This window comes from Neovison vison, chromosome 1, assembly GCF_020171115.1.
Source record: "Neovison vison isolate M4711 chromosome 1, ASM_NN_V1, whole genome shotgun sequence".
In the NCBI taxonomy this organism is placed as follows: Eukaryota; Metazoa; Chordata; class Mammalia; order Carnivora; family Mustelidae; genus Neogale; species Neogale vison.
The window spans coordinates 227,655,757-227,679,220 of NC_058091.1; the positions used below are offsets into that span (position 1 = coordinate 227,655,757).

A 23,464-nucleotide genomic window follows, 5' to 3' on the forward strand; every position below is an offset into this window, starting at 1 on the left:
AGAGAGGGAGAGAGACTATAAGCAAGGGGAGCGGCAGGCAGAGGGAGAGGGAGAAACAGGCTCCTTGCTGAGCAGGGAGCCCACTGGGGGGCTTGACCACAAGACCCTGGGATCATGACATGAGCCGAAGGCAGTTATTAATTACTGAGCCACACAGGTGCCCCATGATACTAGATTGTCTAAATTCACCTTTATATGGGGGTGCCTGGGTGGCTCAGTGGGTTAAAGCCTCTCCCTTTGGCTCAGGTCATGATCCTGGGGTCCTGGGATTGAGCCCCGCATGTGGCTCTCTGCTTAGCAGGGAGCCTGCTTCCCCTTCCTCTCTCTCTTTGCCAGCCTCTGCCTACTTGTGATCTCTGTCTGTCAAATAAATAAATAAAATCTTTAAAAAAATAAAAATAAATTCACCTTCATATGTATTTTCCCAGTTTAAGAATAATTAAAATATATTTAGGGAAAAATGCTTAAGTCTTTATATTATTGATTCTGCTGGTAAATATGTATGACATAGAACAGTGATTTCTGGTGTTGGTGTTTTTAAACACTGATTTTAAAAATGTGGTAGCTTATATTAGGTTGCCTACTTCTGCTTTGCCAACTGAGGTAATTTTTTTAAAGATCCTAAGGTAATTTTTTAAAAGATCCTACACTATATTCTTACCATTTCATGAAATCACAGGTATTTAAAATTTTTTTTTTTAATTTCTAAGTAAATTTCTAAGTAAATTTTAATTTTCTAAGTAATCCTTACTCCCAGTGTGGGGCTCAAACTCAGAACCCTGAAATCAAGAGCCACTGACTGAGCCAGCCCAGAGCCTCATGGATATTTCAAATATAAAAAGTAGTAGGAGTGTCTGGGTGGTGCAGTTTGCTGAGCGAACAACTCTTGGTTTTGGCTTAGGTCTGGTCTCAGGGTCATGAGCTCAAGATGCATGGCGAGCTACACACTCAACATGGTGTCTGCTTCAGATTTTCTCTTCCTCTCCCCCTCCAGCCTGTGCACACTCTCGTTTGTGCATGCTTGCTCTCGCTCTCTCTCAGATAGATAAATAAATAAATAATAAATAAATAAATCTATCTTTAAAAATAAATAAAGTGTGGTAAAAATTCTATCAGAGTAAAAAAAAAATCAACATATTCTTTGAACTGGGTAAACTTAGCTTAATGATAAATGTATGAAACTGTTTCTATTTTTCTCTTCTTTGTATGGATTGGTGGAAGCTTTCTCAAGGAAAAACTTTAATTTTTAGGAACTACTAGAGTAGATGTTATATTGAAGGCTTTAAATTAAAACTGCCTCTTTAAGCTTTAAATTTTTGGAAAGCTAAATGTCATTGACAATGATTGCATGAATTGGAAATGTCTCTTTGTAAAAACTACCCAGTATAGGAAGGCCTATACTTCAGGCCAAGGTGCTTACAGGATTAACCTGTTCACAATGACCCTTCTCTCTTGTTCTTTCATTTAAGAAATGAAATGGGTCAACAGTTTCTTCATAAATGTACAGTGATAAAATGTATCATTTGTGAAACTAATACAAATATTTTGGGTTGTATTATCTCATTACTCAGAATTAATAGCTATTCCCAGGATTCCATCCTGATGTCTTTTCCTTTTTGTTTATGTTCAAAACAGTAATCTGAACTAAGTTCTCAGACTTGAGCAGACCCTGGAATCTTTTTTTCCGAGGAAAAATATAGTCGTACTTCTTTCATTACAGTCTTTTTTTCCCCTTCAGGAATGTAATCAAATATCAGCTGTAAACATTGTTTAATATATGTGGATTAAACCAGCCCACACATTTTATTTTCCTTGAGACATATTGCTGGGAAAGTCGATTTTCAATTTTAAGAAATCAACATATGCTGAACCAACTGTCTGTTTTCATTTAAATTGATGGGGGCTGAGACTTGTAAATTATTTTTCATTTTCACTTCTAACATTGTTAATGTATTTGACCTGAAGGTAGACAATCTTTTTCTGCCTTAGACACCTCCTAAATAAATCTCTCTAAGTGAAAATATGGGGATTTCTCTTTTGATTTAGGTAGATAAAGTCAGTTAAGATAGTTTCAGGAAAGAACAGTTCTAAAGTGTTAGAACTGCTTTTAATATTATATTAGTTATAATCTCGAACCCTCTATCATGGTATTTATCATGTTTTACTTGATGTATGCCTTGTCTTTCTCTTTCATTGGGTGATTGGTTCTTTCTAGAAGAATGTGTCTTGTTCATTTTATTTGCCAGTTCTTAGCTCATTTCCTGGTACAAAGCAGGCAGTCAATAAATCTATTGAATTAATTGATTAATGAGTTGGAATTATTTGGCAGTATAAATGGTCTCCTATGTTCAAAATATATTTTACACAGTTGTATGCAGTACATATGTGTAGTTGTGAGTAAAGAGAGTTCTGTCTTCGTTTTGTTAAAAAGTTATATTACTTCTCATGCAGATTTAAATCCTTTAACTAATTTTACATCAAAATTGAATTTATAACCAAAATTATGCTCTTTTGGTATATGCATACCTTATGTGCTTATGACAATATAGTTCTAAGATACATTGGTGCACACAAATTGGATAAAAGTATTTTATGTCATTAATTTGTTCTTGTGTCATATAATGCCTAAAACTCATTTTAAAAATTAAAGCATTGGAAAAATATTACTTTCCCAAAAAGTGATTAATAATATGATAACGTTTAACTTGTAAAATGTATATTGAGAAAACATTAATTTTAGAGAAAATATATGTGTTAGAGGAAACGTGGGGGGGAAGAAATGGCAGGTACAGTGCTAGGTGCTTGTTAATGAATTGTTTCATTTAATGCTTGTAACACCCCCTTAGTATGGTTTTCTCATCCATTTTATGGGGAAATTGAAATTCAGAGAGGTTTACTAACTTGGCCAGGATCACATAATGGGTTGGGAGTGGATCAAAATCTTTCTGTTTCCAAATACAGTAGTATTTTAGGGACCTGATCTATTATTTATGTGAAAAAACAACTCACCTTGATGTTTATGGAAATTTTATTTAAATAAAGCCCTCAGGATTTCTAATTGTTTCCTAAGTCTGAAAGATTCCAATAAAGAGCAGTGCAGTCTAACTCTGAACAATTTAAACACCTTAGATTTATTTATATTCATTTTTATTTTATTTTTTTAAACACCTTAGATTTAAATGCTAATTTCTTTTTCAAATAACGTTTAGAATTAGAGTTACTATGAATTTCTACAAAGGATCAGGGCTATGAATCAAATTTACATGCACTGTGTCCCACTGATCATATTTGCAAGTTAAGTACAAGAGCTTCATCTCTTGGGGTGCCTGGGTGGCTCAGTGGGTTAAAGCCTCTGCTTTCCGCTCAGGTCATGATCCCAGGGTCCTGGGATCGAGTTCCGCAGCAGGCTCTCTGCTCAGCAGGGAGCCTGCTTTCCTTCCTCTCTCTGCCTACCTCTTATCTCTGTCTGTCAAATAAATTAAAAAACAAAACAAAACAAAACTTCACCTCTTTCTCCCAAGTGACTTATCTCCTTTTTTGGGCAATGAATGTAACTCCTTCAGAAAGTCTTCTTACTGGGGCACCTGGGTGGCTCAGTGGGTTAAAGCCTCTGCCTTCAGCCCAGGTCATGATCCCAGGGTCCTGGGATTGAACCCACACTGGGCTCTCTGCTCAGCGGAGAGCCTGCTTCCCTTCCTCTCTCTCTGCCTGCCTCTTTGCCTACTTGTGATCTCTGTCTGTCAAATAAATAAATAAAATCTTTTTTTTAAAAAAAAAAAAAAAAAGAAAGCCTTCTTACTGCTTGCTCTTATTTCTTAACATTTCAAGAATTTTTGTTGTTTTTGAAAAATATCTAACCCACACTCCATGAGCATCTACAAATGTGATGATGTGTTTACCTAGGTAAATAGGAAGTTGCACCACAATATGGACCAGCCCTTCTAGTCCAGTAGTGAATGAAACTCAGGGGAAGAAGATATTGTTATAAGGTATAGTGAATGTAACACCCAAAGGCTGTATCGATGTGACATTGAAGCATAAGGGGCTGACTGAGCAGCTCTGTTTGAAGAGGTGATGTGTATATGGGTATTTATTCCCCCATGAAACCAAAAGAAAGGAGACCCCAGGACTAATGTATGCAAAGGTCATGAGAAATGAAGGACAACAGGGAAAATATTTCATAGAGGTTGTCAGAGGTAGTCATTCTCAAAGTCTCATTAATATACTTCATTAAATGGGTGAGGAAACAAGGCGCAAAAATATTAACTAACTTGTTCAGTGTGACAAAATTAGTAAGAAGCAGAGCCAGGGTTTGATAAAAATCTGTTTGACTCAGATTTTTAAACCCTTCTTCCCAAGAGGTATTTTATTGTAATTTCATTATATATTTTAATTTCTATCACACTTAAGCAAAAACAAAAACAAAGCCTTAAGTCACCTGAAGTTCCAGGAATTTGGCCATGTTTGTGCAGTTATTTCCAGCAGACCTTGGCATTCAGACAAAATTCTCCCCAAGATGATCATGTTCCTGGCGCTTCACTTTGTTACCACTTGAGGGCGCTCTCAAATCCACTGCAAGGGAAACAGAGTTAGAGAATGGAGGACATTTACCCCAGAGTTGATGAGAGCACTTACTGGCATCACGACTTCATAATTTGTACTTTTAATTATGCATAACCAAATGAAAATTAACAAAAACATGTACTGATAAAAAAATACCCGTCCTGATCCAGTCTTGTTTATAACATCCTTCCTTGCCCTATCAGAATAATTTGAAATCTTGAAGTGATCATGATATTTTACACCCTTTAGATTGGATTGAAGTATCTAAATGGTCCCTGAAGGAACCAGTGATGTTTTGTCTCTTCTTTAAGTAGAAACCTTCCATACCTGGAGGATTTTAACAACCCAGACTACTTCCACACTTCCAGTGATTAATTAACCATGAACCTCAGACAATACCCTTCTCTGGAACAGTCCTCAGGTTTATCTTAGAAGGCTCAAGGATAAGCAAGTGTTGTTTCCTGTTAACCCCAGGCCTTGATTTATCTTTTTCCAAGCAAGGAACAAAAGGAGTTTGAAAAGCCTAGTCAAGTTGCCTCTTCTTAGAGCCCATGATTTTTTTTCCTACATGAGGGGAAGGGGGGAAAAACCTGACAGAATGCTGCATGATCTGGATTTTAGCTTCTCTCTCCCTACTCTGTATAAAATTATTTAATATAACCAACTGCAAGGAGAAAAGTTAATCTGTGGCTGCTGCTTTTCCAGAAAGCACTTTTCCAAACCCAGTTGTCATGTCACATGCATGCAGTATTATTTTGAACAGTTATTTGGATGGGTCACAAAAAATGCATCTCTAAACAAAGCATTCAAGTATTTTCCACTATGAAGACCTGTATGAGTATTTGGGTTATAGGGTATCTTCTGTGGTTCAGACATGTAGTATATTGCCCAAAAAGACTTGTGCCATTCCTGCAAAGGATGGTGCATTTATATCCATTTGTTCCCATTCCTATTAATATATGAATGATAAGGGCACCTGGGTGGCTCAGTGGGTTAAGCCTCTGCCTTCGGCTCAGGTCATGATTTCAGGGTCCTGGGATCAAGTCCCGCATCGGGCTCTCTGCTCAGCGGGAGCCTGCTTCCCCCTCGCTCTCTGCCTGCCTTGCTGTCTACTTGTGATCTCTCTCTCTCTCTGTCAAATAAATAAATAAAATCTTAATATGTATATATGATTGATAAGTTTCATACATCACAACTTCTAATTTCCTTTTAATGGGATTCCCATGTTTATATTTACCCAAAGTAATAAACAAGTCCCCTGAGAATACAACAATGATCCATATTTATTGAGCATCTAGTCTGTGCTGAGCTCTGTGTGAAATACTGTTTGCAATATCTCATACAGTCTTCACAACATCCTATGAGGGATTTTCTCTTCTTTCTTGTAAGGGTAAGAAACCATGTTTCATTATGTAAGTGATTTGCCTACATCGACACAGCCGGTCACGAGAAAACCAGAGGACTCAGGAGATTTAAGACTATGTTTCATTATTACCTCACAACTTAGATTTCAACTGCCCTAGGAAACTCCTTGCTTGTGTTTTTAAGATTCCCTGTCTATCATCCAAGGGCATTAAAAGGATATGCAGCTCCTCTTTTCCTATTCTCCTTCTCATCTAGGTCTTGATCTGTGGGATAGAAAATTGCTTTGGCTTTATGTGACCTCAGTACCCTTTGTATCTGTTACAGTGTTAGGTCACATCTTGATCAGTTTTGAAAACATACTGTAAAGACTGTTAGGGTTTTTGTTTGTTTGTTTGTTTTTGTTTTTTTTATCTTTATTTTTTTATTTTTTATTTTTTTATAAACATATAATGTATTTTTATCCCCAGGGGTACAAGTCTGTGAATCACCAGGTTTACATACTTCACAGCACTCACCATAGCACATATCCTCCCCAGTGTCCATAACCCCACCTCTCTCTCTCCCGGTCCCCCTCCCCCCAGCAACCCTCAGTTTGTTTTGTGAGATTAAGAGTCACTTATGGTTTGTCTCCCTCCAGATCCCATCTTGTTTCATTTATTCTTCTCCTATCCCTCTAACCCCCCACGTTGCAGCTCCACTTCCTCATATCAGGGAGATCATATGATAGTTGTCTTTCTCCGATTGACTTATTTCACTAAGCATGATACCCTCTAGTTCCATCCACGTCGTCACAAATGGCAAGATTTCATTTTTTTTTTTTAAGATTTTATTTATTTTATTTGACAGAGATTACAAGTAGGCAGAGAGGCAGGCAGAGAGAGAGAGGAGGAAGCAGAGCCCGATGCGGGGCTTGATCCCAGGACCCTGGGATCATGACCCGAGCTGAAGGCAGAGGCTTTAACCCACTGAGCCACCCAGGCGCCCCGATTTCATTTCTTTTGATGGCTGCATAGTATTCCAGTGTGTGTGTGTGTGTGTGTGTGTATTACATCTTCTTTATCCATTCATCTGTTGATGGACATCTAGGTTCTTTCCATAGTTTGGCTACTGTAGACATTGCTGCTATAAACATTTGGGTGCACGTGTCCCTTCGGATCACTACGTTTGTATCTTTAGGGTAAATACCCAGTAAAGACTGTTAGTTTTTAACAGGAGCCCAAACTATGACTAAATAGCTGTGCACTAATTGTGAAAACTAAAAACAATATTCACCTTCATTTCCTGAACTTCCAGAGGCATAAAGTAACAGTAGAAGGGTAAGTGCATTCATTCCGGACACACATACTAAATTGCTTCTGTGTGCTTTCAAGAGCAAGAGCTCTGAGTACACAGGTAGGTATGAGCTCCATGAGCCCCAGTGAAGCTTGCTTAATATATCCTGAAGCAGATTATTCTGTTTTCCTTAGGTTTCTGCCAGATAGTATCCAGCACTCAAAACAATCTTTAGAGAAGCAAGAAGTCCAGAATAGGGTGCCTGGGTAGCTCAGTGGGTTAAGCCGCTGCCTTTGGCTCAGGTCATGATCTCAGGGTCCTGGGATTGAGTCCCGCATCGGGCTCTCTGCTCACCAGGGAGCCTGCTTCCCTCTCTCTCTCTCTGCCTGCCTCTCTGTCTACTTGTGATCTCTGTCTGTCAAATAAACAAATAAAATCTTTAAAAAAAAAAAAAAGTCCAGAATAAGTAGAACTATCATGGAAACATTTATAGGGATAGACTTAAGGAAACAGTAAGAGCTAGAAAAAACAAGACGAGAGGAGATTTGTGTAATAGTGCATTTCTTAAAGCCTCTAGAATATATAAAATCACATTAAAAAAGATTAGACTTTTAGTTGCAAGGTGTTTTGCCTTTTTTAAACTTAAATTATTCTTTTAAATTCAGGTTATTCATCTCCCAAGATGAATATAATTTAACTAAATCTTGTATTAGAGACTTAGGCATTACTCACTCATTGATATGATCAAAAGCATCTTATTTCTCTCAAAAGAAGGGAAACGAAGGATATTTTTCTAGCATTGTCCTAGAATCACGTTCTCTTGCCTTATTAGCATTTTATTTCAAGCAATAGATTAAACAAACGCTTGTGATTGAGTGAAGATTAATTATAGGGTATGGGAATATTAGAACCTATTTTATTTTCCTGAATAGTGTCTTTGTCTGTTATCCAAAAGGGAGTGAGTGGGGAACAAAGATCGTGACACATTTAGTAATATTCAAGATGCACACTTCCTCACTAGACTGTCCAAGGGCTGGGCTCATCACAGATTTTGTGTTCTATGATGTGTTACTGTTGCTTTTGCTGTTGCACCCATGGATGCCCCTCTCTGGATGTGTGACTTGGCATTGGGAATGTGAGGGCTCACAGGAAGCTATTAATCCGGCGTCTGTGTATGAGTCAGTGATGCATAGCTGGCAGATGCAGATTTCAGCCTGGGAAGTTTTACAGTATTTCTGATGGCCTTAGCATGTATAGTAGTATCTTTTAGGGAGGATTTTTACTGATTGCTTAAACAATGAGTGCTGACTATAATTTCATCACTGCTTTTTTGTATACATTCTGTGTTTAAACAGCTTTTCTAGTGGGGCATATTAGGGAGAAGCAGTATGGCTTGATAATAGAGTGCACGGGATTTGAAGCCAATCTACCTTGGAAAATTACTGAGCCTCGATTTTCCCATCTGTCAAATGGAGATGATAACAGTGTTATCTCATAAGATTGTTGAGTGAGTTAAAGGAGTTAATACATATTAAAGTATTTCTAGAAATGTTCAGTACCTAATAAACGCTCATTAATTGCTTGCTTTTATTATTATACTCCTAATTAATGTGTTCAAGAAACAGTGCTATCTCATAAGATTGTTGAGTGAGTTAAAGGAGTTAATACATATTAAAGTATTTCTAGAAATGTCCAGTACCTAATAAACACTCATTAATTGCTTGCTTTTATTATTATACTCCTAATTAATGTGTTCAAGAAACAGGATTAGATACCGAGAACCAACTAATTTATAGGTATTTATTATGTATCTGGGTGCCTTTGGCAACATTAGGTTGAGGAATACAGCAAAATGAACCACTGAAACTCCTAGAAGCTGGCAAGAGAAGGAAATAAAATAAATAATGGTATAATTCAAATTCCAAGTTCAATGATGGATTAAAGGAAAAAGAGGCTGTTTTGAGTTGTAATAATCAGGTAAGATTCACTGTGTGCTGAACTTGAACTAACCCAAAAAGATTTAGAAATTTTAGTTTAAAGTTTAAATTTGAAAATGGTAGCACCCTTGTGTGCTCCTTGCTCCTATAGCAAGTTCTGGAAGGTTAAAACTGCTGATTTTCCAGTAATTCCCATCCTATTCCATTAGAATCTCTAAAAATAGATTATGGTACTTAGGAATTTGCATATGTGTGGAGCCCAAGTAATTTTTATCAAACAATGGAAATTCTGTCTCTGAGAACTGTGAACTTATTATTAAGGGCTTTGCTTTGGCTCTATGTACTTCATTTTAGCCAGTCCTGTCCTTGAACTTTGAGAAGCACCAAAATGGAATAGCTTTCCTCAGCATCTGGCTTGGCCCATACTTCTTTTGTGAAGAAGCCACCCTTTACTGATCAGCATTCCTCATTCTCTGTCTCTTACTAAGACTTCTGGGATCCTTTGGAGCAAGTTTTAGGTTCACCACAAAATCGAGAGGAAGATAAAGAGATTTCCCATATAAGCCCCTATGCCTCCATACATGCATGGCCTTCCCCATTATCAGTACCCCTCACTAGTGTGGTTCATTTGTGATAGTGGATGAACCAGGATTGCAACATCAGAATCATCCGAAGTCTATATTTTCTTTAGAGCTCATTCTTGGTGTTGTGTTCTATGGGTTTAGGTACTTGTATGTCCTGTATCCACCACTTATCCTACTGAGTGTTTTCACTGCCCTAAAAATTTTCTGTGTTCTATTTTGTCCCCTAAACCCCTGGCGCATGGGTGGTTCAGTGGTAGAATTCTCGCCTGCCCTAAACCCCTGACAACTGCTAATTTTTTTACTCTCTCCATAGTTTTGCCTTTGTCAAATACTGTATACTTGGAATCATACAGTCTGCACCCTTTTCATATTGGTCTCTCACTTAGTCATATGCCTTTAAGGATCTACCATGTCTATTCATAGCTAGACAGCTAAGTTATTTTTTAACACTGAATAATACTCCATCATCTGGATGTACTACAGTTTATCCATTTACCTACTGAAGGATGTCTTTTTTACTTCCAATTTTGGCAATTATGAATATAGCTTCTAAAAACATCTATGTGTAGGTTTTTGTGTGGACATAGCTTTCAGCTCTGTTGGGTAAATATTAAGGAGTGTGACTGTTGAGTCATGTGGTAAGGGTGTATTTAGTTCTGTAAGAAACCACCAAACTGTCTTCAGTGTGGCCATACCAGTTGTATTCCCATTACCAATGAATCAGAGTTCCTGTTGGTACACATTCTCACTAGTGTTTGATGCTGTCAGTATTCCAGATTTTGGCCCATTTTTAAAAACAGGTGGTTTGTTTTCTTATTGTTGCATTTTAAGATTTCTTTGTATATATTGAACAACAGTCCCTTATCAGCTATGTCTTTTTCCAAGTGTTTTTCCCACCCATTCTGTGGCTTGTCTCATTATTCTCTTATTTTAATGCTGACCCTGAACACTATTCCACTGTAACACTTATCACGCTGAGTTATGATTGTTCACAGTTTTACATCACCAAACTATTAAATTTCACATTGAGCGTCCTCTTAGTCTCACCTTCACATTTAGTTAGTACTCGATAAATCAGTTGATCTTGACACATTAGACATCTTACGATCATCTGAGCTCTTTGTTTTGAGCATAATTCTAGACTCCATGGCTCAGATACTCTGTAGTTGAAATGAGTATTTGTAAGAATCATGTAAATAGTTCACGATTCCCTTAAAAAAACAAACAACCAAACCTGGAAAGGCAGGTGAATAAAGAAACAGTTTGAGGAGGGAAAATAAATAAATAATTCCTCTAGCATGTACAAGATAAGGAGATTTGCTGTGCTAGATGCAGTAGCTATGGGAATAAGTGTTAGTAGGGTAAAATTATGGATGTCCTTGAGGAGTCATCAGAGGAGTTTTGAAATGAATGTGACTCTTTGAATGAAGTGGTAAGTTTGAAATAGGAGAATGAGTAAGGATGGTGCCCCCAGTAGTTTTCACAAGTCTTTGGGGTGATTGGATTACATGACCTCTGGAGTGTCTCTTAACACGGGAATCATATAGTGCTATCATTCATGAAATTGTAGATATTGAGCTATATCAGTTGAATAGTTTATGTTCATGGGATAATGCTTTCTACTTAAATAAATTTTTGTTAAATACTTAAATAAATTTTATATAAATGAGAAATCTTGCCCATAGATGGCTGTGTGTAGTAACAAATCAGTATGTGGAAGGTGTGCTTAAGTTTTGAAATAATAGGCTGAAATCAGGTAGTATCAGCTCATGAGAATCAACTGTTATATTTTCAGAGATTCTGAGAGCCTACTGTTAAGCCATAGACATTAGGGAATTATATAAACCTGCAATTAAATTATGTGTAAAGCAAGGGCAATCTATACTCAAAACTCCTATTCTCTAATTATTTTACTATTACCTATGCTTTTGGGGTTAAGTCAATGTATCTGAGTGATAGAAATACCATGTAAGGAAATGATACTGCACATCTCTTCCCAACTCCACATTTAGTGGTGTTACACTGAGAGCTTGAAATCAGACAAGGTCGTGGTATTTAGACCATGAAAATTGCCAAACCCTATAAATCAGGCCTTATTTCCCCTGGAGAGCCAGCTAATAAGCATAAATATTTACTCATACACCAGGGACGACACGTACAGAAAAATCTCATTGTTTTGAGGGAGAGATTTGCTTTGGTCCATGACATAATTTAAAAGGTAGTCCAGGGGCCTGGGTGGCTCAGTGGGTTAAGCCGCTGCCTTTGGCTCAGGTCATGATCTCAGGGTCGGCTCAGGTCAAGATCTCAGGGTCCTGGGTCGGCTCAGGTCAAGATCTCAGGGTCCTGGGATCAAGTCCCACATCGAGCTCTCTGCTCGGCGGGGAGCCTGCTTCCCTTCCTCTCTCTCTGCCTGCCTCTCTGCCTACTTGTGATCTCTCGCTGTCAAATAAATAAATAAAAATCTTTAAAAAAATAAAAAATAAAAAAAATAAAAGGTAGTCCATTTAGTAATGCCTCCTTCCATCATGAACCTCCTTCCCCTATGTCCCCATGTAATAAACGGGGATATTTTTAAGTTCCACAAGTGAACTGCTTTAGTTCTAAGAACAGAGAGCAGGTGCTCGGTGTGTACTTCAGTGTAGGCTCCTTTCAAAAATATCTCAGAACATTTAGAAAAAAAAAAAAATTACCTCCAAAGTCTCATACATATGCCTCTATTTTATCATCTTTTACAGCTTTTCAAATTACTAGAATTTGAAGACCTTTGCGATCTGTCTTGAAAAGCAAGGAGAATGTAGGCATGGATGAAGTAAACAATTGTTTAATTTTCCTCTCACTGTATAAAATCATTCTTCATCTTTTTGGGAATAAGAAAATGAAATGTTTTGTTCAGTCAAGAACGATCTCAAGATCTTTCTAATAGCCTCTCTTTTTACGGTGTAGGGGCTTCCTCTAAGCTTATAGTTCTTCTGTAAAAATCAAAGAATCTTCTTCCTGTGAGGGTCCCCAAAGAAGCAAACTGTGTTCATGAATGTTATTTTATGTGCTTTTGTATGATGATGTGGCTGAGCATTCTTCAGAGATTTCTGAATTTCACAGGTATATGGCTTTGAGAGTCGTAATCCTTACTTAGGCAGACACCTATTTAAGGAAGGATTCTGGACAATTTTCCTTTCAGGGTATTTTAAAAATTAAGAAAGGTATTCATCAACCTGTGCCAAATTTGTTGTGTGACTTGTAGCTTCTCGAGGACAGTGCTATAGCTTGTTTTGATTCAAACTGACTTAAAGTGTAAACATACCCATTAGTTTGTTTTCATTAGATTTCAATGCAGGTAGAATAATCAGATTCATTGAGATCAAATAAATATTCTTAATTTGAAATGAATGGCAAGGGAATGTCCAGAAACATAAAAACAAAGACCCAAAACATCACCAGAGAAGCATTGATGGTAAATGGGAATATCCTTGGGAACAGCGTGATTTATAGTGTTTCCAAGCTCTGTTGTCAGACCACATGAGAATTGAGTTTCTAGCACTAAAATTTTGGCTGTCTACCCCTAAACAATTGTAACAAATTGGACTAGGTTAGTCAGAAAATTGGCATTTTTTTCAGAGTCCTCAGAAGATTTTTATGCACACTGAAGTTTTAACCTGCTGATTTAAAGAAACTGTAACTGAAAATTTCCCTCAATTTCTTCAGCTGCAGAGTGGAGGGAGTAAAAGCACTGTTGTTGGAGGATTAAATGAGTTTATATATGTAAGGTGGGTAGAACAATGTGCTGTTTTGAGTAAGTACAATAGTATTGGCTGTTACCACTACTGTTCTTGTTTTTTGGCTTGTCAAGAGATTGTACTACCTGGAATGGAAATGAAGGAGAATGCTTCTAGAGATCTCAACTATCAGATACTTTGAAAACCATGCTGAAGCCAACAGAGCTGAAGAGCTCTCCTCAGTTTAACATAATCTTGGGTATTGAATATCCGTCCTAATGATATTCATAGTTTCCTATTGTAATGCAGATTTTTGGTCTAAAAACCTTTTTTTTTTCTTGTAAAGATTCATTTACTAGAGAGAGACAGTGAGCCTACTCACAAGTGTGAAAGTGGGGGTTAGGAGGTGGGCAGAGGAAAAGGCAGAGAGAAACATAAGCAGCCTCTGAACCAAGGACAGAGCCTGGCACCTGACGCAGGGCTCCATCTCACAACCCTGAGATCGTAACCCGAGCCAAAACAGAGAGTCAGATGCTTAACCGACTATGCCACCCAGATGCACCTTAAACACTAATTTTTTTAATAAGGGTTGTATTTGCTTTCATCTTTTCAGAAATGTTATGTGTGTTGGGCGCCTGGGTGGCTCAGTGGGTTAAGCCGCTGCCTTTGGCTCAGGTCATGATCTCAGGGTCCTGGGATCGAGTCCTGGGTCGGGTTCTCTGCTCAGCGGGGAGCCTGCTTCCCTCTCTCTGCCTGCCTCTCTGTCTACTTGTAATCTCTCTCTGTCAAATAAATAAATAAAATCTTAAAAAAAAAAAAAAAGAAATGTTATGTGTCATTGTAGAGTCACAGCTGTCTTGCATGTGGAATTCAATTTTTCTATTCTCTCTCTTTTTTTTTTTAAGATTATTTATTTATTTGACAGACAGAGATCACAAGTAGGCAGGGGGCAAGCAGAGACAGAGAGAGTGGAAAGCAGGCTCCCCGCTGAGCAGAGAGCCCAATGTGGGGCTCGATCCCAGGACCCTGGGATCATGACCTGAGCCAAAGGCAGAGGCTTTAACCCACTGAACCACCCAGGCGCCCCCGATTTTTCTATTCTTTACAAACAAATGGTATTGATAAAAAAATAACGATGGGGTCACAGTGAGTCACAATATGAGATGGTCATTTACATGAATTCCTTCAGCAACTTAGCTCTTCAGGGAAGAGTCTGTTCATATCATCTGCTGGACAGTGGGGACTTCTTCCAGGGAAAGGTCATGCTGATAGAGGTGTACTGCAGGGCACAAAGCAAATGAAGGCTTGATGCAGGGAGGGCACAAATTGACAGAATCTGCTGGGATAATTTATCATGATTCAGCTGGGAAAGTATGAAGGTGGGGAGTATTTTCCTCTAGTTCTCCAGAGATGGCACACACATCATTTGTGCATGGTAATTAGCTTAATAAGAACAAAGAGGAAAGGATTTTATCCCTAAGAAAGAAATGCTCTCCCCACACCCTCCTCTTGTGCTAAATTTTTATCAGTGCCTAATGATAGTATGCTTAACTCCATGACAGTCTTTCTTTTTTTTTTTTTTTTTATGACAGTCTTTCCAAAAAATGATGAAAAATGATCTTGTAATGGGACTGTGGAGCTGATGATGATTTCCTGTAGCTTCTGACATGTGCTTAGTAGGCACACAGTTTGAAGTTATATTATGTTTAAAGAAATGACCTTGTGTTTATCATTGGAGTTTTGGATTTTGCATGAAGGGTGATGAACTGGAATCACCAAATCAAATAAATTTCCTTGCATCCTAATGACATGTTGAAGACATTGAGACATTGGTATTTTAAATAATTACTCCTCATATCTGTTCTGAGATACATAAAAATTTGGATGTGAGTCGATTCTGATGTGCTTCACATGACGCAGAGTATGTTGCAATGAAATTTAAGATTTTTATAAAAGCATATTAAATGGAAGTTATTAAAAGATGTGTGGGGACAAGTAAATGTACCTCAATATGTAATATTGTACCTCAATATGTAATAAATGTACCACAAAATGGTTTCTGGATCAGCTTGCTTAGTTATTTAAAAAACAGCACTAATTTTGTGTCAGTATATGGCACATAAAACATATCTAAATTCTTGAAACAGCAAGTAACATGAAACCCTTTTAGAAAGCTATTATTAATATCTACATTTTACAGATGAAGAATTTGAGGCACAGAAGGTTAGTTACCTTTTCCAAGGTCACATAGCCTATTAAGTATGAGCCATGGAAGTATTCTATAGGAGTTTGTTAAAATCTGGGTAAATAGATTTTTAGCTCTGGTAAACAAATTATCTAGTTGTGGCCCACTAGGTTAATCCACCAAACTTATAGGCAGGAGTAAGGGTGAACACTAAAACACATTCTTCTATTTTCATGACTTAAAGGGCTAAGTGAAGCAGGGATGTCTGGCAGACACCTACAGGGTCTTCTTCCATTTGTTGTTTTTAGCAATTCCTTTTGTACCTTGTAGGTTCTTTTTTTAAAAAAGAGAGAAGTAAAACAAACAGAAATAAAAAATAAAAACAAAACTACTACATATTTTTATTTCTTCTACTGGATTTGATTGTGTAATAATTATTTAGCTATTATAAACTCATCTTATTTGGCTCATTATGCTCTGTTGATGCTGTAAGCTTTCAGTCACCCTGTGATAAACCAATTAGGTTATATTATTTGTGGAACCAGTGTTTTTACAAATTTCCTTTAGAGACACTTATAAAATTATGGTTATGTATGATTATGCAAAAATAATTTTATGGATATAATAAGTAGTTTAAAAATTATTAAAAATACAAAATTCAAAGAGTAGTATAATAAAAACATATGTAGACCACTTAAAATAAAATTTTTGTTATTTTATCTACTTATTTTTATTTTTTTTAATAAGAATTTTTTTTAAGATCTTATTTATTTATTTGACAGACAGAGATCACAAGTAGGCAGAGAAGTAGGCAGAGAGAGAGAGGAGGAAGCAGGCTCCCTGCTGAGCAGAGAGCCTGATGCAGGGCTTGATCCCAGGACCTTGGGACTTGATCCCAGGACCCTAGGATCACGACCCGAGCCGAAGGCAGAGGTTTTAGCCCACTGAGCCACCCAGGTGCCCCTTATTTTTAAAAATTATATGTGACGTTGTAATTCTTTTTATTCTGCATTCTGATCCTATTACCCTTATGTAGTCAGCCGCTAACATGCAGTTAGTATGTATACTACCTATTCAGTTTTATGTTGCTTTTACACACACATACATACATTATTGTATAATATCTTGTATGGTTTTAAATTTTACACAAATTACATATCATGCAAGTATCTTCAATATGCTTCTTTTACTCAAAAGAATTTTTCTTTTCCTCTAGTGCCTGACTATACACTCCTTGTCTTTTGCTTTATTGGTGGTTATTTAGATCGTCTTCAACTTTTTATTATCAAAAAGAGTGTCCGGGAACATACCAATGAAGGTGAGGAGAATTGTCTCTTTTAGTCTCAGAAATATCCCAAGCAAACAGGACTGTGCAGTCAATGAATATGCGTGAAATGAATACATGATGACTATCGCCAGGATCACCAGTGTTGCCAGTGTTGTGTTTGCTCATGCACCTGTGGGAAGTTGCTCTTGGGGACCCGACCAGAAGGAGAATTGTAGGGTCTTAGAGTCAGTACAATTACTGATTACCCTATATAATGTTCAGTTACACTCTGAAATAGCTAGCTAAGTTCATCCCCTCATAGTCAGTCTGTGGTGATTTTCTGTTTGTCACATTGTCACAGTACCCTTCTATCAGATTTTTAAAAATAACCTATTTGTTAGGGGTACCTGGGTGGCTCAGTGGGTTAAAGCCTCTGCCTTCGGCTCAGGTCATGATCCCAGGGTCCTGGGATCGAGCCCCACATCGGGCTCTCTGCTTCGCTGGAGCCTGCTCCCTCCTCTCTCTCTGCCTACTTGTGATCTCTATCTGTCAAATAAATAAATAAAATCTTGGGGCGCCTGGGTGGCTCAGTGGGTTAAAGCCTCTGCCTTCGGCTCAGGTCATCATCTCAGAGTCCTGGGATCGAGCCCCACATCGGACTCTCTGCTTGGCGGGGAGCCTGCTTCCTTCTCTCTCTCTGCCTGCCGCTCTGCCTACCTGTGGCTCTGTCTGTCAAATAAATAAATAAAATCTTTAATAAATAAATAAATAAATAAATAAATAAATAAAATCTTAAAAGAAACCCTATTTGTTAGATGAGAGTTTTGCCATTATTGTTTTAATTATTTACCTTTTTAAAAAATTAACTATTTACCTTTTTTCTTGTTAGCACAGTGGTATATCTTTTCATTAATCATTTTTGTCCTATGAGCTCTCGCATCTGATTTAAGCAGTACTGTTATAACTTTATTATATTTCCTTAAAATATATTATGTCACAGAAGGACTAAATGCAGATTGACAATATCCATGCCAAACTATTTGCAGTTTAAATTCTGAGATGATAAATAGTTTTAATTACTAAAGGTCTCACAGTGTACAGTAAAATATTAATATTGAACTAGTTACTCAAAAACTCTTTAAGCTATTATCATCTTTATTTCTTTATAATAATTATAACATCAAATATAGATTATGAGTACTATGTCTCCAAAAATAAGTCTTATCCATTAATTTTGCTGTACCTGGAGCATAAATCTTGGGCCTTTGCTCAGAACCTCAGTCTCCTAAATTCAGTAATTGTGAAATTAATTTTATGTACAGTTCTTTACCCAAAAGGATACAAAAATACTGATTTAAAGGGGCACAAGCTTGCCTTGAGATTTATGGCAGCATTATCAACAATAACCAAATTATGGAAAGAGCCCAGATGTCTGTCAACTGATGAACAGATGTAGATGATGTGGTACATATATGTGGTATGTATGTGATATATGTGCCACATCTTCTTTATCAATATATGTGTGTGTGTGTGTGTGTGTGTGTTTGTTTTTGTATATATATTATATAATATAGTTTGTTGTGACTTTTGGCTCCTGGTAACAGCTTATATCCTAAAAGCAGTAGGAAAAAGTTTATTTTTATAGTGACTGTTAAAGTGGGTCCAAGTAACAAAAGTCAAATTCAGAGTCACTGAAGAAAACTTTGAAAAACACCTGATGAAAATGTACTTGACTTTGATGATATAACTGATGAAGAACAGTATAGCCAAATATAAGCACTCATGAAAGATTCCACAAACAATCATAAGTGTCACTTCTCTGTTTCTTTTTCTTTACCCAAGATAATTTCACGAGGATTGCTAATGAATAAAACTTCAACATTATGTCAGCTGTATAGCAGTTCTCTAAACTATTCTCCATGATTGAGATACCACATAATTAATGTATCCATAGTATACAAAAGAAGGAAGATGTATAGTGTTTAAATAATATGTTATGAATTAAAAACCTCTGGCATAATTCTGCATTGACAGTGATGAAGACATGAGAACAGAGCTTGTATTAGGTAAAGAAACAAACAAACTAGAAAGTAGGGGTAGGTAGTAGCAAGTGGTTCACGGTCCATTCTGATTGTGATTCCCAGCCAGCTTTTAGGTAGAGCCTCAACCACAGCAGTTTCATTCAAGTGGGGGGAAAAATGCAGACAATTTGAAAGGAGTGGAGAAAACGTAAGAAAGTATGATGAAAGAATCAAAAGGTTATGCAACAGAAGGTTATTTATGGCCTGGCCAAATAAATGAATGGACATATTAGTTACTTTATTTTTAAAAGAGGATAAACACTTCAAGGGAAAGAGAATTAAGGGGTGATACTAAGAGCAATTATGAGAATTACTAGGACAAAATAAAGATTTCTTATCAAGAAGAATTTCCTGGGAGTACAATCTGTTAGAATGCGGAAAACTTTCCATATGTAGTTAAGAAGACTTTTCATAAAAAAACAAAACAGATTTCCTTAAGACATATGAAAATTGGTAAGACACCCATGGGAAAGAGTCAGCTTGAGAGATGTTCTGTGTACTGCAGAGCAAAAGTAGAGGGCAGCTGCTGAATCTTCTCATCTGTAACTCCTATTAGAGAACATACTACAGAACCCTCTGAAAGGCAATACATCTAAGTGTTAATACGTTCTGACTTTGAGTTTCTGCCCATAATTAGCTGTGAGCAAGGACAAATTACATCAGCTTTCTACATCTTAGTTTCCTGGTTTGGAAAATATGGTACCTTATTAGGCTATTGTTATTATCAATTATAAACTCTGTAAAAATCTTAGTTGATGCCTGGGACTGTCAGTGCTCTAACGTGGGTAGCTGTTGGTTAACTCGTTGCTTTAGGAGGTAATTGAAAGTAGGAGTTGCAACTTTAAAATATACAAATAATCAGAATAGAAATATTGATGAGAAATTTTGCTTTCTTTCAAAAACAGCATTAGAACTACACAGATGGACCATTTTCCCACAAAAGTTAATCAGAAAATGGCATTTATAGATTTACTATAACAGGGCTGATATCTGTAAAGTGCATCATTAGACTGGGTCTTATGACTTTATTTTTAAGAATGACATTAATTTAAGGGGCGCCTGGGTGGCTCAGTGGGTTAAAGCCTCTGCCTTCGGTTCGGGTCATGGTCCCAGGGTCCTGGGATGGAGCCCCGCATTGGGCTCTCTGCTCAGTGGGGAGCCTGCTTCCCCCTCTCTCTCTCTTTCTCTCTCTGCCTGCCTCTCTGCCTGCTTGTGATCTCTATCTGTCAAATAAATAAATAAAATCTTTAAAAAAAAATGACATTAATTTAAATATTAACTTTTGTTAATTTATTTTTATTTTTTTTTAAAGATTTTATTCATTTATTTGACAGACAGAGATCACAAGTAGGCAGAGAGGCAGGCAGAGAGAGAGGAAGGGAAGCAGGCTTCCTGCGGAGCAGAGAACCCTATGCGGGGACTCGATCCCAGGACCCTGGGATCATGACCTGAGCAGAAGGCAGAGGCTTTAACCCACTGAGCCACCCAGACGCCCCTAACTTTTGTTACTTTAGATTAACCTTTTTCTCCCCTGTTATAAGGAAATGTAGAATTGGGGCACCAGGGTGGCTCAGTCGGTTGAGCGTCTGCCTTCTGGTCTGGTCGTGATCCCAGCATCCTGGGATCAAGTATCGAGTATCACATCAGGCTCCCTACACCTCAGGGAGCCTGCTTCTCCCTTTGCCTTTGCCTCTCTGTCTCTCAAGAATAAATAAATAAAATCTTAAAAAAATAAGAAAATGTAGAATTGTGTTACTGAGACTCAGAAATTGGGGTGTTACAGGCATCCTCATTGGAATACTATGTGCTGAATTTAAAGTTCTGTCCTTTGCAAGAATCTCCACATTTTATTTAGGATAAAGAATAAGTTCTCTCTAGCAATAGAGGTTCCAGAAGTCTTTGTTGGTTCTTCTATCATATTTTAAATGAAGGTTTTCTTACTTTCCTGCCTCTCCTATTACATATAAGCCCCTCCTACACTTCCAAGCTAAACTGACAAAGTCCCCTCTCCATGGTAAAACTCAACTGACTTCACAAAATCGCTCTCACCTCATCCCTATCTCACGCCCCCACTTGAATTCTTCCCACTTCTGTTAGTACTGAGCCAGCACAGCTCTGCTCGGTTGTGTAATTGTTTATATGCTTGTGACGTGTTCACATGCCTGTATTTACCCTATCCCATGCAGATTCAGAAGCTCTCAAGCAGATAAAGCACATCCTCTCTTTCCCTACTAATCCCCAAAGCACTCAGTGCCATGCTGTGCCCACAGAAGGGAATGGGTAAGCCTACTACAGTTGACTGGAGCCTCCTTTCCCCCCACAATTCCCAGAGGGGTCTGCAGCAGAGATCTCTCTAAAGTAATTGAAGCTTGGGATGTGTATTACCATATGCTGATGGTTATTACTTCCTTTGTTTTAGAAGAAATGGTTGTTGCTTTCCAAGCTAACTGTGCGATTTTCTGCATTCCACTGAGCAACTCTCAATTAGAAACTGCCACAAAGGGGCGCCTGGGTGGCTCAGTGGGTTAGAACCTCTGTCTTCAGCTCAGGTCATGACCCTAGGGTCCTGGAATCAAGTCCCGCATCAGGCTCTCTGTTCAACAGGGAGCCTGCTTCCTCCCCACCCCCGCCTGCCTCTCTGCCTACTTGTGATCTCTATCAAATAAATAAATAAAATCTTAAAAAAAAAAAAAAGAAAGAAAGAAAGAAAAAAAAAGAAACTGCCACTCAGTCTTCTGCTTTCCTAGGTCACCCTCCTCTCCTCAGTGGAAGGATGAGAGGAAGTTGCAATATTTACACTGAAATGGAGAGCCTTGAGGAGTTCAGCCCTGGGGCTCTTCTGGACTAATGTTTCTGTTCAGCTTCTCCCAGATTTTTCAACAAAAGCTGTCAGAAACCAAGTCTGTGTCTGAAGAGCAACTTAATCTATGATTTCCATTTCTTTCTACTCCCTGCCAGGTTCCTTGATATCTGGAAACTTCTCAGCCAAGTAGCAGACTCCTGGCGCCAATAGTTATTTTCCTCTCTCAAATTCTATATTCTTCCTTGGCATGTTAGTTTGTTTCTCAGAAAACTCTATTTTCATAAAACTACCCAGGAATCAATGTTAGGCTTTCTGACATGAAATAACTTCAAAGCATGTGTTTCAGCAAAAGAGGAGCCGTTGTTTTTTTTTTTTTTTTTAAAGTGTTCAGATTTTCTGTTTATGGAGAAGAGTTCCTAGGAATTTTGTGCTTAGCTGGAAGTATTAAACACATTTACTTATTTCCTCAATATTAATTTTTCTTCATCAGTCTGCAGGTGTAAAGGTTAGAAGTTAAGGGCTCTGATCCTGCTTCAATCTCTAGCTTCACCATTTTAGGGAAGTTCCTTTTCTTCCATGGATTTCCTTTTCCTCCCATATAGAATGATGAGTAGAGTTGGCAGATGAAATTATTGCTCTTTAAAGCACCTTTGGAGACTAAAATGCTATGATTCTACCATTGAATTCACAGCTTTCCAATACCAGACAAGACCTACCATTAGTGTTGATGAATACATATTTGGGGACATTCTTGATTAAAAAAAAGAGAGAGAAGGAGTCCAATGAAAAATCAAGAATTTTGAGCCAATGCTATTGGTAGCCAATGTTATAGTCAGGGTGACTTTCATGTCCTAAGTAGGCATAAGTGGAGCCTTCATTAATTGAGCCTTAGGTAATACTTCCTTTATCAAGATTAATCACTTATTTTTAAGTTAGTCATTGTGAATTGACCCTTTATATGGTTATAGCCAGTGTGACCCTTTATAGCTCTGAGGTTCTTTTTGGTGAATTATATAGTCTGCACCAATGAGAAGAGAATAATGTGCATAGGTCTCCTCTCCTCAGCCAAGTTATCAGGAATAATGTAATAACCGAAAACAAATCTCAAATGGGATTATGATTGATGGGCAAGCTGTTGCTATCAAGGAGGTACAAACTGTCATACATACATACATACAGTTCTCTGTCCTTTAGACATTATGATAAGTGTCTTGCATGGAATATTCATGCCAACCTGGTGTGACAGTGTTCTTGAGGCAGCTACCTCTCTGGTCAGAATTAGGTGACAGATTCCACTTGAGGTGACAGCACACAAGAACCAATTGGAGTCAGGTTTAGGACACCATTTAGATTTCTCTACCCCTGTTCATTAGCAGTAAAGGTGTACATTTTTGATTCAACACATATTTCTTGAACACCACTCAATATGAAATGCTTTTTAAAAAGATTTTTATTTATTTATTTTAGAGGGAGATAGAGAAAGTGTGAGGGGGCAAAGAGAGAGAGAGAGAATCCCAAACAGCCTTCACGCTGAGCACGGAGCCCGACTTGGGGTTATGACCTGAACCTGAAATCAAGAGTCCGATGCTTAAGCGACTGAACCACTCAGGTATCCCTGGAAATGTCTTTTAAAGTCCATTATGTTAATTAACATATCTTCTAGTTATACCTCAGATAGTTCCTATTTTTGTGAA

The 23,464-nt window shown here is 37.7% G+C and overlaps 1 protein-coding gene across 10 annotated transcripts in view; it reads left to right on the forward strand.

Moving 5' to 3' along the window:
- Positions 1–23,464, forward strand: part of PDE4D (phosphodiesterase 4D) — a 1,300,895-nt gene that overhangs the window by 612,462 nt on the left and 664,969 nt on the right. The gene's annotated exons all lie outside the window — the stretch shown is intronic.